The sequence below is a fragment of the Elaeis guineensis genome, chromosome 14 (assembly GCF_000442705.2).
Source record: "Elaeis guineensis isolate ETL-2024a chromosome 14, EG11, whole genome shotgun sequence".
NCBI lineage: Eukaryota > Viridiplantae > Streptophyta > Magnoliopsida > Arecales > Arecaceae > Elaeis > Elaeis guineensis.
Window position 1 is genome coordinate 55,294,965 of NC_026006.2, and position 16,830 is coordinate 55,311,794.

The 16,830-nt window shown below is 36.7% G+C and overlaps 1 long non-coding RNA gene across 1 annotated transcript; it reads right to left on the bottom strand.

The window, feature by feature from the left end:
- Positions 1-7,490: 7,490 nt before the first annotated feature.
- LOC114914780 (uncharacterized) lies at positions 7,491-14,073 on the bottom strand. The gene is made up of 2 exons (XR_003802569.2): positions 13,091-14,073; positions 7,491-9,095 (listed from the first exon to the last, which is right to left on the bottom strand). It is a non-coding gene; the product is annotated as an uncharacterized lncRNA (long non-coding RNA).
- Between the last annotated feature and the right edge of the window lie 2,757 nt (positions 14,074-16,830).

Here is a 16,830-nt window from a genome sequence, read left to right on the forward strand (position 1 = left end):
AAAGCTTAAAATTTTTCATAAAAGTGATCTAATTCTCTGACGAGCTGAGGTCTCAAAGTTAACAAAATAAGAAAAACTCGCTTCGAATTGGGAAGGACTATATCGGATTACCGAAGTAATTCACTCAGGAGCTTATCAGATTGAAAATCTGGATGGTACGATTATTCTAAGAATATGAAATGCTGAAAATATTAAAATATACTATTAGTAAAATTTTTTCAATAAAGCATTCAATTTTTGTCCCGATAAAGATAAAATTTTGATCAAAGTTTCCATCGAATAATCCTTCTTCATCCAAATTAGATTAGTGAAACTCGACCAAATAAGGTCGAAAAAGGCCCAATGGGCCAAGTCCTCTTGAAGATCAAAATATCGATCTCCGGATCGAGATAAGTCCCAATAGGATGAAAAATTCAATCTCCAGATTGATTGAAAGTCCCAATGGGCTAAGTCCCCTTGAGGACCAAAATACCAATCTCCGGATCGAGAGTTGATCTCTGGATGAGCTTAAGCGCTGAAAGCGTCAAAAAAAATGTTAATCTCTAGATCAAGAGCCGATCTCCAAATTGAGCTTAAGCATCGAAAGCACCAAAAAGAAAAGTCAATCTTTGGATCGAACTTAGGCTTCGAAGGGCCAAAAAGAAGAAAAGCCAATCTCTGAATCAAGCTTAAGCCCCAAAGAGCCAAGAAGAAAAGTCGATCTTTGGATTGAGCTTAAGTCTCGAAAGGACCAAAGAAGAAAAGTCGATCTCCGGATCGAGCTTAAGCCCCAGAGGATCAAGAAGAAAAATCGATCTTCGGATCGAGCTTAAGCTCCAAAGGACTAAGAAGAAAAGTCGATCTCTAGATCGAGCTTAAGCTCCAAAGGGTTAAAAAGAGAAGTCGATCTCTGGATCGAGCTTAAGCCCCAAAGGATCAAGAAGAAAAGTCGATCTCTGGATCGAGCTTAAACACCGAAAGTGCCAAGAAGAAAAGTTGATCTCCAGATCGAGAGTCAATCTTTGGATCAAGCTTAAGTGCCAAAAGCATCAAGAATAAAAGTTGATCTCTGGATTGAGAGTCGATCTCCAAATCGAGCTTAAACGTCAAAAGCGTTAAGAAAAAAAGCTAATCTTCGGATCGAACTTAGGTCCTGAAGGGTCAAGAAGAAAAAAAGTCAATCTCCGAATCGAGCTTAAGTCTCAAAAGATTAAGAAGAAAAGTCAATCTCCAGATTGAGCTTAAGTTTTGAAAAGACAAAAGAAAAAAAGTCGATCTCTAGATCCAGCTTAAGCTCCAAAGGACCAAAGAGAAAAGTCGATCTTCAGATCGAGCTTAAGCCCCAAAGGATCAAGAAAAAAAGTCGATTTTCGGATCGAGCTTAAGCCCCAAAGGGCCAAGAAAAAAAATCAATCTCCTGATCAAGCTTAAACCCCAAAGAGCCAAGATGAAAATTCAATCTCCAGATCGAGCTTAAGCCCCAAGGGGCTAAGAAGAAAAGTTGATCTCTGAATTAAGCTTAAGCCCCAAAGAGTCAAAAAGAAAAGTCGATCTCCGAATCGAGCTTAAGCTCCACCGAGTCAAAAAAAAAAAAATCCATTTTCAGATCGAGAATAAGTCTCGAAAGGATCAAGATAAAAAATGAGATATCCAATCTCCGGATTGGACCTCACAAAAATTCGAAGTCTCGATTGGACCAAAGTCCCGGTAGGACAAATAAAAAAAGCGAGATATCTGATCTCCGGATTGGATCTCATCAAAAAAAGTTGAACCTTATAAAATATCAACTTGACAAGTTTTGGCTTAAATTTTCAGACAATATGCCCTTGAAAGGAAAAAAAATGAGGCACCAAAGATTAAAATCCTATCGGATATGCAGGAGATCCGACCTACCCACTCCGAGCTCAAATGGAAGGATGCAATGGTTCATTTGAACCAAGTAGCATGGATTTGCCACCTCGGACAAATTAAAAACTTTTTTCATGGACTATTTCTTTCATCCAAAGTAACTTCTTCAGACTCAGAAGTGGGGAAAAAGTGTTGTAGGTGTCATACGACCTCAGCTGATATCCTCGGGACTGATGCTCAGGAATTATCGAGTTAACAAGTATATCGATGTGAGCCTTGATTGCTGACCTCATCAGGAGGCCGAGCTCATCTTAAGACCGACCTTATTAGGAGGCTGATCTCATCAAAAAGCTGAAGGCTGATCTCATCAGGAGACCGACCTCATCAGCAGGCTGACAGTTGAGCTCATCATAAGTCCGACCTCATCATTCTCTGAACAGGTGGCAGCAGATTGTTATCTAAAGTACCTGTTCTCTCATATTACATCGATCTCTAGCCGATCTGACCCTATAGTATTATTTGCTAAGTCAGTTGTCCAGAATTGCTAGTAAGCAGGATACTCACCTCGGTTATCTACCGATTTTGCTCAACCAAATTAGCTTACGTCGGTTTCTGATCACCCTGATTATCAATACCAAAGACATGATCTCCAGTTCAGATAATTGTTGATATCAGCTATCCTACATCGATCTTTTACCGATGTACCACTATATCTATATACGATTATCTGACAGCTGTCATCTAGTTCAGCCGTAACTGTCTTCTACTTGTGTTCCAGTTTATTTGCCATATGGATAGTCACCTCATGATCTCTGCACAGCTGGCCATTTTGTTATAACAACCCAAGAGCCTAACAACCTAATGATCTCTAACGGCCTAGCAACTTAAGGCCTAAAGGAGCTCCCTTAATAGAAGAGGGACAAGGTACTCTCCGAAAGGTAAGTCAAGTCTGAGTGAATAGAGATAAATTCTACTAAATTTCTCAAAAAAAATCAGAGTTCTCTCCATTTTTCTCCACTCAAACTCTCATTTCTTACTTTTTACTTCTCCATTTTCACTATCTGTTCTCAAGACTCCGGTTGACTTAAGCATCAGAGGGTCTTAAATAGGAGGGCACCTCACGATTTTGGGACTTCTTTTGCATGTTTCGCTCGCGATTTACGTTGACGCAACTCTCATCTTTCCAGTTCAGTTCATTGCCGACCTTACCTTCGAAGCCTTGCGGCAACACTATCTATAGGCTTCTTTATATTCTTCTTTTCTTTTTCTTTTGGATCTTCGGTTCATCTTGGTTGTTTTGTTGCTAAATTCATACTACGGCAATCGTTTATGTTCTTTCTTTTGTTTTTTTTCTCTAGATGGCAATCCATGCGGGCACTATTCTCCTCCCCTATGGCAAACCCACCTTGGGAACGATGCTGTCTGAGAGATTATATCACAGTGGTGTTGGGCGTATAAAAATTACCATCCTAGGATCAACTAATAAATTGGATCACTATGCATTGTGTGTGTTTAGGAGATGAAAGTAATGTGATCAGCATATAAAATCATCTCATTATGGACTGATACAGAAGCACCTTGGGATCAATATCGTGACATGGTTGTGTTCCACTAGAAGAGCACAGTAAAGAAGAAGAGCACTCATGTTTACATTGAGGACTAGGGATAACTTGTTGTTGACCTCAAATCCTAAATGAAAGTGGCTAACTATTTGCAACGCGAGAGCAAAATACATGCATATGTTTTTGCTTGTATCTCTGTGTGTGTGCATGAGAGAGAGGGCATACATGCAGATAGTGAGAAATGGAGGGAGGTAAACCACTGATGATAGAGAGAGAAAGAGGGCTCGGTGGAGCTTGCATTAGAACAATAAAGAAACTTTATGAGGGCATTCCTGCAATGATGTTTTAGTTTCATTAAAAAGGAGAAAAGGTTAGTGTTCTTCCTACACCTATCTTTCAAAAGTTGAGGGGAGGGTATGGTTGCATTGGATTGGAAAGCTAGATGTGGTTGCCCAGCATCCCTCTGTTTTTTAAATTATGTAGATCATGGTTAGCAATGTCAATTTATTGAATGGCCAATGATGTCATTTGAACTAATAGGATTCAGGTCAAAATCTTCTGAAAGAAATTTGGCTTCTCTCCCCCCCTCGCAGGCAGGATTGAAGGCTTAATCCTATCTGTGCAAAATTAATGATGGAATGTCTAACCTGAAAATTCACTCCATGCACGAAAATCAAATGTTACCAACATTTCATATGCATCAAGTGGTCATGACATGGAAAATTTTAATGAAATGCTACAGTTTTTTAAATTCACATATGGTTTTGAATTTTGTTGGTTTATGTTTTAGAATGTCTAGATCATGTTCAATAGTCAGTAGTTTTTATTCTCAGTTAGTATTTCATCAATCTATCTTTAGTTTATTTGGTACTGTTTTCTTTTTTCCTCTTAGTGTTTAGCCATATTGGTAAGAAACCTTAAAATATTTTACCTTCTATTTATCGGTATTTTAAAATATTAGATCATGATCAACAGAGTAAATCCTCAACTTTAGGGCCTGCCATATGTTTTACACTGATAGAATTGATGCTTTTATCAGGTTGTTAGGATTCTAACTCAGTTCTATCTATATGCATTGTCTACATGTTTTGACATAGCATGTCTGTATTCGTGGTGTATATACATGTTCCTGTGCATCCGCAACTGAATCCTCATATTTAGATGATATTGATGTCGTCTATGATGTGTTGGATTCTTAGATGTCACTGCAAACACATGGAAGAAAAACATTTTTTCTTTCTTATTTGGTTAATAAGATTGCTGCCTTTCTAGTAACAAAAGGTTTATCTGTAACAATATGCAATCTCTGAATGCATGGTAAATAGTGTTCCTGTGTACAATAGGAGCTACTGATGGTTGATGGGAAGAGCCTTCCAGAGTTTTATGGAAGTGATTTGCAACTTCTATTTATCAGACTGAGTGAATTTACTTGCGTGTTTGTACAATTCTTTTTTGTTTATCATGTGTATGTTGTGGCCGTGTGTTTATAGTCTGGTGATGTGTAGTCTGTTATATGCTAACCAGCATTATATGTCCACTTGCAGTGAGACACTCCTGCTTTTCTTCTTGCCTCCAGTTCTGAATTTCCTGTAATCATGTCCTCAGGTTTCTATAAACCTAAATATTCTTTTCTTATTGAAATTTATCTACTCTCACAACTCAGGCCTGTCATTCTTTCTTTACTCTCCTTTCTCTCCAGGTTTTTAAGATCTATCCCTGTCCAAGGCATCGTCTGCCGAGGTAGGTTTTCATTTAAATTCAATCTCCAGAAGCAAGCATTCTGTGAGATGCTCTCAGTGACGTTAAAAAAGCATTGATTCTTCGTGTTTGATCCTCAAACGTGGCTTTTGACTGGGATGAAGGATATGACCCTTGTAGATTTAAACTTATTCCTTAGATTGTTTGGTCGATGCACAGAGAAATCACTTCGTATTAGACTTCTTACTTTTCAGGTAACTCTTTTCTGTACAACGGTTTTGTTTCATAAGAAGTTGCAAATGCACTACCAGCACCTCCATTTGCATGTAGCTGTTTATGTTGGCTGTAATGATCTGCAAGCACCATTCAGTAAACAAGGTCATTGTTTGGATGGATGATAACTTTGAAATAGCCTTTTCCCTTCAAGCAAAAAAAGTGATAATTTTTAAATTGCATAAATTGATTAATTATAACACATAGATAGTGACATAGATACCTAACTGTCATTGCAAGTATTCCAAGCCAAATAGATCTAACTCACCTTGTGAGTATTTCTGATCCTCCCATATCCCAGCAATACTGATACTAAGAGAAAAAACACTACTTGGTGTTATAGAACCCTCTAATTTTAAGGAGAGAAAATCCTGTAAACCACCAATGGCCTTTTGACTGAACAGATGAAATATTTTGTATTGTGAGGTGACTTGCAATGGTTTAGCATTGCAGTGTGCTATCACATATCCCAACAATTTTAATTGAACAACCACCATTTGGTTTACAGAACCCTCTCGTTCTAGCAAGACAAACATGCTGTAAACTATAGACGGCCTTTGAAAATGGATGAGATATTTTGGCTTGGGAGATGGTTTCTGGTGCACCATCATATTTTCTTTTTAGCGGTCTTTACATGCAGGACTGTGCTTTATGTGTAACAAAGTGGAGTGTAGAATCTACAACTGAGATCTGGTACTGTTTATTATGAGCAGTGCAAATACTCTATTTTCTGTGATAAAAGGCAATATGCTGGTTTCCCCAAAAAAACAAGTGATATGCTGATACGGCTTTCAACATTGAAGGTGCTTGGTCCCAGATTTACATCTTGAAATAAGCCTTGTGATTCTGTTTTCCAATTTATGAACCCCCAATCTCCATCTCAGCCCTACGACAACTCACCAAGTATTGAAATTCGATTATTACTAGATTTCAGCTTCTTGAATGACATATATTCCCTCAGATATTTATCTTTTATTTGCACTGTTCATCCTATCTTATGTTGTCATGTTCGAGCATGCACAACATCTCTATCTTTATTCATTCAGTCATGCTGCTCTGACATGTTTTCCTTGTGTAGTGTACCAGAGTTGCAAATCACATCCTTAATTGAGTTCTTTATTTTTATTATTTATGTTGTTGTTTTACCCCTATCCACTGTTTTTGGTAATGTCAACATTATCCAAATGGTCCTCTATGCAGGCTTTGTCATGCCTTCTATGTTTCAGGTTGAGGCATTTCCTTGCTGGATGGTACAAATGAGGCTTTTTAAAACTACATCCATTATACCTGCTGATGTCATTGATATACAGGAATTTTAGCAGAAGCATCTCTGATTTTTTTTTTTTTTGTAATATTAGTTGTAATATTATTTGAAACCTAATGGCACCAATTCTGTCAGTTTTTGAGATGTATGACTCTCCAATTAGTCCATGTGATCGATTTATAAAAAAAAAATCATCTCCTAGCTTAGGCATGCTTGAGATCATTAAGAGCATCTCTTGTTTTACTGTGGATGTGGTTCATCAACTTCTCTGGGTGATGAGCTCTTTTTTTATTGCTTCTTTGCTACTTTCTTATTGCTCCTGCGTACCAATCTAGAAGTGAAAGTAGCAGAGGTCTGGAAAGAATCAACAAGTTCTTGAAACCCTGAATTTTTTAAACATATTTTTTAAATTGGTGAGCTGGTTAATCTGGTCATCTACTTTGGAGTAACTAGTCCTGCAACTGGGTAAAAAAAGTAACAATAATTTTGGATTCAGATCTAACAATTGATTAGCCGAGCTGGTTGGATGGACAGTCCGGATAGATGAGGAATTTATTGGAAGTAAAGGTGTTATCCTACCGTTGGAAGATCCATTATAATAATGGAGATATTCACCAATGGCAATGACAACCTAAATAAGATCTGGAAGCAGTGAAGATAGCTACAATGATATCTAGGAAATTATATAAGACCGAATGATTCAAATGGGCTGGTGCAGGGGCCGTTGGATTTAATCCATGTCATGAAAACTTCTGTTGAGATTAGGGTTGCTAAAAAACCTGCAGCATCTAGCTGAGCCTGTTGCTTGTTTTTCTTGAATACCATATTTCAGTTTCAGCAGGGAATGGGAAAATGAACCATAAACATAGAAGCAAATGAATCTTAGAATATCTGAGAACAAATCTACAGCAGTGGCCCAAGAATGATACCCAGAAGTTGCTTGATGCCTACTCTGGAAATGTGTCTATCCATACTGAATTCTCTCCCCTTTTGGTAAATTGGAAAAACATTGCACCATTCCAGCATAGTTACATCCATGGAAATCAGAAAATAAAACCACAATCAGAAGTTTTTTTTTTTTTTTTTCAGGTACAAAAAAGGTGGAGGGGGTGGGGGAGCGTAGCTATTTGCTTTGGTCGTGATAATGAGGCCCCCCACTTCACTGGAGAATATTCGATACAGGACGACAACGAAAACCGGCTCAGTCCTTCCCCATCACCTCCACATCGAATGGATATGTCACCGCCCGCATCCCGATATCAGATTAAATCCTCATTTAATCGACTCTCTATGTAGCTCGAACCTCGAATGTGAGGGTAAGGGGGCAAAGGCCCGTTCCAACTGAGCTACCACTTACGTGGTAATTAGAAGAATTCTTAGAGAAACTTTCAATGGGCGATAAAGTATAGAAAGTGATCTCAAAAAAAAAAATATGGATATTTGGGTGATACCCAGCCTAACGGCACTACATCTGCACACAAATACTATAAAAAACTTTTCTAGGTCCATCAGAGCCAGGCTATATTTTTTGTTTTCAGTTTAACCATCAAATAAAAATTATATTCATACCCACAAAAGTCAAACAATCAGTTTCAAGTGTGGTTCGTGAACAATAATTATCACACTCCTAACTTGAGATCACGAGCTAGGGATCATGGCAACCATCGCATACTCATAAGAAACTCTTCCTATAAGCATGTAAGGCATCTCATCATAATCTCATCATGAAAAAAAATAGAAAACTCATCATGAGCTAAATAGCCCAATAAGCAATGTATACTTTTAGCGGAATAAATCAGGCAATAATGTTACATATATTAGTTTACTGATAATAACATAACAAACATATGAGTTCAAAAATTTATATTTTAATTCATCGTACTATCAAATATTCATATATCAATTTTTAATTCATCATAAATATAATTTATGTTCGTCATCTCAAATTCATCAAATTTCTTAAGTTCTTCTTATCTATCATGAACTATAACCATATTTTTTCTATGACAGGATCATAATACCGTGTATCTTCTTATGGTGAGCTGCGAATCATCTGATAACAAAGTCTTTTGGAACCATTGGTCTGCTGGCGACATAAGTCCTTAGGACAAATCAATTGTCAATATATTTATCACCTTTGATGGAATCCTTTACATAGTCAGGTTGTCAATTCATATCATTATCAAGTTTTATATCTTGCTCAAGAGTAAGCAAATAAATAATAATCATATCAATTAATTCGTATCATTCATTATAATCAAATATCATCACAATTATTTCAATAAAAATAGAATATTTTCAATATTCAAAATACCTTCATCATATGCATATCATGAGTTGATACAATTCAAAATTCATCAATTTATTAAGTTATAATTTATCAGATAAATTCAGTAAAGGTAAAACACTACTTACCTCAAAAGCTAATCCAATTATAGAATCTAATTAATCCTGAAAATCCTTCAATAAGCCTGATATAAAAAGACCATACTTAAATCAACATTCTATCATAATTATTTTTAAAATAAAATTTTTAAAATCTAATATTTTCACAAGGATCAATGAAGCGATAGCATCTGAGATTTCTGATTCCTTCTACATTCTGTGCTTTCATCTATTCTAATTTACTCTATGTCATATTTATGCATTCCTATATCTGTTATTAACTCCTTTGAGCAGGAGCTTTGAGCCTTTTTATGGGGGCACTCCCTCTCAAAAGGGACTTCATTTAATTGCTTGGGAGTCTATTTGCAGACCCAAGTCTGCTAGAGGGTTGGATTTTCGCTCCCTTCATCTTATGTACCAAACTTTACTTGCTACAATGGCTGTTAAGGTGGTGTTGCAACCCTCATCTATATGGGCCCAATTAGTTGCTTCGAAATATCGATTCTCCAACAGCTGGCTTCATTATAAAGATCCTAAGTCCTCCTCACCAATATGGAAGAAAATCTATTTGCAAGGGACAAAGCTTCAAAACCAGTTTATCTGGCTTATTGAGAATGGTAGATTGATTAATGCTGGGAAAGATCCTTGGCTCATGCCTCCGCCATTAAGCCATTGGCCTTCCTTCATAAATGTTTCTACTGATCTTTCATCATACACTGTTGCTGGCTTCATTACCCCTGATAGAAGCTAGAATTGGGAGTTCTTATCTAGACACTTTAATGCTGACATGATATCCTTAATTGCCTCCCCGCCTCTTGCACAGGGGCAATGGGCTGATCAGATTGGGTGGGGACACTCTCACTCATAAACGGTTACTTCTTCGGATATTCTTCATCTATATCAAAATACTGCTGAATTCGGTTCATCTGCTTCCTTTTTCTGGATTTGGCGCATGCCTTTGCCTATGCAAACCAAATATTTCTACTGGAAACATGGTTGGCTTAGGCTCCCATGTAAACATTTTTTTTTGCATTCGAGGCATTCTTCATCATATTTCCCTAGATTGCGATCTTTGCCCTGGTCAAGTTGAGGACTGTCAGCACACTGTGATAACTTGTGGCTTTATTGATCAGTGTTGGTCCCAACTGGCTTTAGGGATCTCCCACTTTAAGCCTCAATCCTTGTTAGATCAGTTGAATTTTCTTGCAGACAACTCGACAAGGATGGAGGCAAGAGTTGTAATTGCTTATATGGCCTCTCTAATATGGGACTCTTGTAACTCTAGAGTCTTTTGGCAAGAGCATAAATCACCCTCAGATCTGTTCAGAAAATGTTTACTCTTTCTTCAAGATATCTCTCATCATATTCCATCCTTTGCTTCTAATCATCCTACTCAGTCAAAGGTCTGGTGCACCCCTCAGCTGATTTCTCAGCTGCCTTCCCTTTTTAAAATTGTGACTTGGGTGCCTCCTCCTTTTAGAGTATTCTTGTTAAATTTCGATGGAACTGTGAGATATAATTCTGCAGCTTCTGGTTTTATCCTCCGAAATCACGATGCCATTCTCTTGGTTGGAGGCAAATGTCTCTCTCTTTATTCTGTGCCGTTTGCGGAATTTATTGGAGCCTGGCTAGGAATTAAACTTGCCTTATCCTTTTTTAATCATCCTTGGATTTGGCTCCAAGGAGACTCTTTCGTGATTGTTTCTTGGCTATCTCATTCCACAATAATAAAATGCATGTTTCCCCTTGGTTGAAAGATCTCCATTCATGGATCCAATCTGGATTCATATCTAATGTATCTCACATATGTAGAGAAGGTAATTAAGCTGCGGATTAGGCTGCTAGCCACACTATCCATGGAGATTTTTTGTTTTGTGCTGGGGATACTCTTCATCCCCAATTGGCTCAAATCTTGAATGCAGATGCTTTCCAAATTAATTATATCGGACATGGCTAAACAACCTGCTGTCACTGTTCTATATCATCATGCTCCTTTTTCTTCTCGGACATCTTATATCACCACAATTGTTTCTTGAGAATGGCTTTTCTACTTGTTATGTCACTCCTCTCGTAATTATTTTTACAATGGTATATTTTGTATGCTTGATCTGTTGTTCATCTTTTTATCTTGAAAACAGGCCTACACTGGGCAAACTCAGAGCTTTGTCACGCTAAAGACAAATGCTACTCCTATTAATAGGAGAAATTTCTTAAAAATCTACCTATTGAGAGGGCTTCCACTGCTCATTTTTGAAACCCGTCACAGCTATGATTGGGGGCATCGATATTATCTTGCAATATTTACTTCATATCTTTATTGCAGAAGAAGGGTTGCCTCTATTCCACTTGGCCTACATGCATATTTTTATGCCATTACTTCTCTGTGCTTCAAATTCTCCCTCTCTATTTCAGAATATTTCTGTCATTTGCTCAATTATTGCTGTGTCTGCTGTCAGCTCTGTTTTAATTTAACATTCAAACTTGTTTACTTGGAAATGATGCTGACATTTATTGAAGTCAAGGATCCATATGGTTTCCTTCTCCTAGATGATGTTTCTACTGATGGATCTAACATTTCATTTAACTCTCCTTACCTGTTAGAGGATATTCATTGCTGCTTCATCTACCTCCCAAATGATATCTTCCAACTGTTGGATGATAATGAGATTTGGCCCTTAGTTCATACATTTTGTAACCCTCAATATGTGGGCCATCTTATTTTTGTCCCTTTGTCGGATGCTAGTTGGTGGGCATACACTACATTGCTTGCATATCTGCCATGGTTTTCCTACTTGACGTCTCTGAGCTGTGGGTATTATGAGGTCCCAACTGATATCTCAATGATCAAATTCACTGGTGGGAATGATTGGCATGAGTTATATATGGGGCATATCTGGCATGGATTAACTTATTTGCTTACTCAGTACTGCTGGTCCTATTGGTTCCCAAATGATATTATAATGAATAATATTACTGATGGAAATTTGTGTATACCTGATACATCTAGCACATTACTGGCTATAATTCATCTTAATGGGCCTATGCTTCTTCTATTGAAACTCATGATCTATCAGCTGCTTCACAAAGGGAGCCAATGCTTGTTTTACAATGTATCTGTGCCAATGATGATATCTTATTTAAATCTGTTCCTACACTCATGCTTCATCTATTACTTTATCCAGTTTAATACTATTTCCAGGCTATATGGTTTTATATATTTTCATCATCATGGACTTCATTGGGGGAAGTAATTATCTATTATCTGCTTTCCACTCCCACCTGGTTCCATCATTTTTGCTTGGTTGCCTACTCGGTTTTCTCAAGTTTCAAAAATATACAGCGGGATTTCAGAAATATATAGCAGGGTTCCTTGTAATTTGCTGCTTTGCTCAGGATCTCCACAAAATCTTGCAGCTGCTGCCATTTTCATTACATGCAACTTCATTTGGGTTTTCACTTTCTAAGCTCTTTATCATGATTGTGGCTGCTTCTCTATCTGGATGGTTAACAAATTTCAACAGCTGCACTGGAACTCTTTCGGTCTACAGTCTTTTATTCTCTTTGGTTGTTTATTTTCTTTTCCATGTTCTGTGTTACCTCATGGTTGTTTACATCTTCTTTGCCTGTATCTTTTGGTTGTATTTCACACTTGTACCTGATTTCATCTTAGCTTTTAATATATTTTGACCCTTTACCAAAAAAAAAAAAAAAAAACCTTTCTCTATTTATTTTAATTAATTATTTATTTTTCTTTTTCTTTTTCTCTTTCTTCCTCTTTTCTTCTGTTCTCGGTTGAACAGAACAGGGGACCATGCCCCCCTTCTTCTCCTCCCTAATTCCATAGAAGTCTCGCTCGAAACGGTGAGTGGGGGTTTTCAACTCAGGGTGGTGCAGTCGTGGCTTCCCAATCGGAACTCGCCGGTGATGGATGACGTCGGACGACGTTGGAACACCCAAAAATACGGACAACCGAAACAGAGGTTCCGGAATCCGACTTTTACTCCAAAAAATCAGCGAACAACCCAAAAATCTTGGCTAAATTCTAAGAAGAAATTAAAGAGAGGGTTTCTCGATGGATTACCTTACTCTTGGTGGTGTTTTGGACCACAATTTCACCAACGCAATGCCTTCAATTTGAGAGCAAGGAAACGGAAAAAAATCAGAAGAAAGAGGGAGTGGAAGAGGGATTTTCCGACGATGGAAGGCCGAGGAAGGGAGGGGGTTTTCGTTTTATAAAGGAGAGTTGGAGATTTGGTTCAGATTTGATCTCCTTATTGGGATAGGAAGAAGACTCTCGTTAAATACCCTATTTTCTTTTTTTTTTTGTGCTTTAAGAGTTGTGCTTTAGCTTTTGGGCTTTTATTTTAGTTGGGCTGGATTTCAAATTGGGCTGAGATATTACATTCTTCTCCCCTAAAAAAAATTTCGTCCTCAAAATTTTCGTACCTGTGGTCTCGAAAAGTTGGAGATATTTCTGTTTCATTTCTTCCTCTAGTTTCCAAAAATGGCTTCTTTTTCTGAATGATGACTTCACTGTATTTTGACATAGGAAATGATATGACGTCTTAGCACTTGTTCTTTATGGTCTACTATCCATACAAGTTATTTTTCACATGATAGATCTTTTCTAGCTTGCAAGGGTTCAAGTTCCACAACATGAATTGGGTCTGGCAGATATTTTTTTAACATAGAAACATGAAAAACATCGTGCACTACAGCAAGTGAAGGGGGTAAGGCAAGTCTATAAGCTACCTCACCAATTATTTCCAAAATCTCGAATGGACCCACATACCTGGGATTCAATTTGCCACGAATGCCAAATCTTAAGATCCCTTCTGAAGGAGATACTTTGAGAAATACATAGTCACCAATTTGAAATTCTAGTTTCCATCTTCTGTTGTCTGATAACTTTTTTGCCTACTTTGTGTTGTCCGAAGTCGCTCTTTGATTAATTGAATCTTCTCAATTGCTTGTTGAATAAGTTCGAGACTCAATATTCTTCGCTCACCAACATCATCTCAGTAAATCGGTGATCGGCATCTTCTACCATATAATGCTTCATAAGATGCCATATCAATGCTAACCTGATAACTGTTATTATAAGCAAAATCAATCAAAGGTAGATGTTCATCCCATGAACCTTTCATATCTAAAATATAGGTTCTCAGCATATCTTCTAAGATTTGAATAGTTCTTTCTAACTGGCCATTAGTTTGCAGATAAAAGGCGATACTAAAGTTCAATTTTGTTCCCAATGCTTTGTGTAAGCTCTTCCAAAATTGTGATATAAATCTGATGTCTCGATCTGATACAATGATCACTGAAATTTCATGTAGCCTTATAATTTCTTTTATATATAATTTTACTAGTCTTTTCAAAGTGAATCCAACTCTAATCGGTAGAAAATGTGCAGACTTTGTCAATCGATCTACAATCACTCAGGCTGCATCAGTAGCACTAGGAGTCTTGGGTAATCCAATTACAAAATCCATAATGATATGTTCTTACTTCCATATTGAAATATCGAGGGGTTGAAGTAGCCCTGCAGATCTCTGATATTCAACTTTAACCCATTGACACACTAAATATTGAGCTACAAATTGAGCAATCTCTCTCTTTATATTATTCCATCAGTACATTTTTTTAAAGTCTCTATACATCTTAGTACCACCCAAATGGTATGTATAACCGATCTGATGAGCTTCTTGAAGTATTTCTTGTTTAAGTACTGAATCATTAGGTATGCAAATTCTATTTTCGAACCTTAGTGAACACCAGCCTTCACTGATTTCCTTATCTTCATTAATTATGGATCACTATTCTGGGTTACTTTAATTCTTTTTATAAGTGTTAGTTAAACTCTTATGTTGGCTAATCGTACTGTTGAGTCTTATACTCGAATATCTAATTCTAGTTTTCTTATATCCTCCAATATTTGTTGTTGATTTGTGATTAAAACAGCCAAATTTTTCATGAATTTTCTGCTAAGGGTATCAACAACAACATTAGCTTTTCAAGGATGACAATGAATTGTTAAATCATAATCTTTCAACATATTTAACCATCTTTTCTATCTCATATTTAATTTTTTTTATGTGAAAATATACTTCAAACTCTCATGATCCATAAATACTTCACATTGCACACCGTATAGATGATGTCTCCTGATTTTTAGGACAAAAATCATTGTCGCTAACTCCAAATCATTTGTCGGATAATTTTATTCATACGACTTTAATTATCTTGAGGCGTAAACCATTATCTTATCATGTTGCATCAATACACAGCTAAGTCCTTTTCTAGATGCATCACTATATATCGTGAATCCTTTATTTACTATGGATATAGTAAGGATAGGGGCTGAAACTAGCCATTGCTCTCTTAAAAACTTTGTTCACAATCCTCAATCCACTTAAATTTTATCCCTTTTTGAGTAAGACGAGTCAAGGGTGCAGCTATACGAGAGAGTCCTTCCATAAATCGTCTGTAATAGCTTGCCATTCTTAAAAAATTTTGAATCTCAAAAATATTTATAGGTCTGTTTCACTATATTACAGCTTCTACTTTCATTAGATCCATAGAAATTCCATCTTTAGACACGATGCATCCTAAAAATGCTATCTTATCCAACCAAAACTCATACTTCTTTAATTTGGTATAAAACTTCTCTTTTCTTAATATTTGTAGCACACACCACAAATGTTCCTCATGTTTCATTTTACTTCTTGAATATACTAAGATATCATCAATAACACCACAACAAATTTATCAAGATAGGGTTTGAATATTCTGTTCATTAAATCCATGAAGGCTACAGGAACATCTGTTAATCCAAACAACATTACTAAAAATTCATAGTGTCCATAACGAGTTCTGAATACAGTCTTTTGTATATTCTCTGTCTTAAGTTTTAACTGATGATACCCTGAATGAAGATTAATCATAGAGAACACTTGTGCACCTTGCAACTGATCAAACAAATCATCGATTTGAGGCAAAGGGTACTTGTTTCTTATAGTAATCTTATTCAACTCCTTATAATCAATACAGTCCATCTTTCTTTTTCACAAATAAAATTGAAGCTCTCCAAGATGATACACTAAGTCTTATAAAACCCTTATTCAGCAAATCTTGCAACTGATCTTTTAATTCCTTCAACTCAATTGGGCCCATTCGATAAGGGGCTTTGAAAATTGGACCCGCAGCAGGTATCGGATCAATGGTAAATTCATTTTCTCTTTTCGATGGTAGTCTGAGTAAATCATCAATAAATACATTTGAAAATTCATTCACAATAGAAATATCCTGTAACCTCAACTCATGTTGTTCTGTATTTTTTATCAAAACCAGATAACCTCTACATTCTTTTCTTAGCATATGTCTGGCTTGCACAACTGAAATGATATGTGGAGGGGTGATTTCTGTATTTCCATCAAAACTGAATGCTAGTTCATCCAATATTTGAAAGTTTACTCTCTTTCCATAACAATCCACGGAGGCATGATAAGTAGCAAGCTAATCCATTTCTAGAATGACATCAAAATCATGCATATCTAGAACCATTAGATCTGTCGGTAACTCTCTATCTCCTATTCCAATATTACATGACTTGCACATAATTTCGGTACTCAATATATCATGTACTGGTGTCTCAACATATAATTTAATTTTTATAGATTTACATACTATATCACGTTGTTTAATAAAAATAGTGGATATAAAAGAATGTGTAGCACCAAAATTAAACAAAACATAAGCATAAATATCAGACACAGAGATAGTACCTATCACCATAGCATTGGAGGCTTGAGCATCCTATTG